This window comes from Belonocnema kinseyi, chromosome 1 (assembly GCF_010883055.1).
Source record: "Belonocnema kinseyi isolate 2016_QV_RU_SX_M_011 chromosome 1, B_treatae_v1, whole genome shotgun sequence".
In the NCBI taxonomy this organism is placed as follows: Eukaryota; Metazoa; Arthropoda; class Insecta; order Hymenoptera; family Cynipidae; genus Belonocnema; species Belonocnema kinseyi.
In genome coordinates, this window is record NC_046657.1 from 124307030 (window position 1) to 124308926 (window position 1897).

Sequence of the window (1897 nt, forward strand, 5' to 3'; positions counted from 1 at the left end):
CAATGCTATTTGAAGGCAAACCCCGACACTTGACTGTAAGCTAGAGTTTGGTGTGATTTAGACAAATACTATGCAGAATAACATTTAAAAAATGTTATTTATTTTCCGAGTTATTACAATTTTGTAAATACCTTGAAATTTGACGTTCTTTGCGTTTTTCTTTACGAAATTGATATTCTGCTTTCAACGTGGACTTATTATTCGGAAAATTCTATAAGTCTTCATTTTAATATAAGGACAAAATCCTATGTCAAATTAAAATATAAACCTGATTATTAACCTGATTATTAACCTGATTATTAACCTGATTATTAACCTGATTATTAACACTTTTTTATTCTTCTCAAAGAACATATCAAACAGGTAGGATATATATGAACTTAATACTTTTCAGGTTCACAATTAAAAGCAAGAAAACCCTCCATGACATAACGCGCAGAATGACTCGTCTCCCCCATGTCACGATTTGTCACGCTTGACAAGACCCCCCCCCCCCGTCCCTCGGTACGTGAAATCATAAGTGAACGCTTCCTTACATATCCCATTGCTTGGACTTATCCGTTATAATGAGCTTATGTCAATCCAATCATAAGTTGCCATTTTTTGTCTTCATATACTGATAAACTTTGTACTGGAAAAATTACTAAATTAGGTTATAATCGAGGGCCTAAGGCGATAATTCGTATATTTTAACACAATAGTCGTAAGCTATGCTATTTTTATATGAAATTTTCCTATTGATAATAGGAAGTCTTAGTATTTCTTACAGTAAAATCCTAGATATGATAAATTAGTAGAGACATAATTAAATTATATCAAAAGAGTAGAAGTAATAAGTACCTAAAATAACATAAAAGACTAAATTTGTAAGAGGAATTGCTATTGTCTGTAGGAATATGAATTATACTATGACACTTTCTGTTTTTTGTGTTATGGAGTAAGACAAATTTGGAAGATCGCTCTCGAATATTAGTAAGTGACTTAGGAAGCGAGTTTAGCGTTGGACCGAATGCAGCCGAGCGTTAACGATGTCAGCAAACACTCTACCCGTGTTGAGTTCGCCAAGTTACTCCCAGTGTTCACGCTTGGGCTAGGCCGGGGGCCCCCAGTCTGGTTCTAACTTGTATTTCCTAGTGGCTGTAGCCTGAGCCCGGCTAGATAGCAGTGCTCCCAATTCTGGTATTCTTTCGCACTACACATGAGTAGCGTCGACAACAGGATTGGTTACCGTTGTGGACGCGATGCGAACCAAATACATCCGAAGTAATCCGAACGTCGAGACTAACGAAGCGACAAGCAAGTGTTAATCAGTGTCATGCTTTTGGTGTTTTTAATTAAAATACATTTTCTTGATTAGTTTCAACTGATCGCTGATATTTTTTAAATGGCGCTGAGCAGAATCGATAAAAAGCTAGAGTCAAGCTAGGACCAGGCACGGCGATCGAGCCAGGCTCCTGCCAGATTTAGCGTTTCATTCTAGCTTGAGCCAAGCCTGATCGCCAGGCCAGGGTCTGGTTTTTCCAGGCATGGGCCCGCTCAGGCCCATGAACAAATTTTCACACGGGTACTGAAAGTTCTTAAATTGATCAATCACTCAATTTGGTTTGATGCAAAGATCCTTATTACAATAAATTATGATAATTTAAAGAGTTACAATTGAAAAACAAATTTTCCACAGAGAGCAAAAAATCATTTTTAAACCTCGATATTAGGATATTTGATTACGTTGAGATATAGTGCTTAGAATTTGAAAAATGCCATCACTGTGAACAATTAATGAATAATTTATTGGAGATCAATTGTGGGTCCGGATGCAATAAGGGCACATAAAATTTTTTCGTGCGAAAACAAAGTCCCCTGGAGGCTTTAGAAAAAATTTTCGAATTTTAATTTTCAA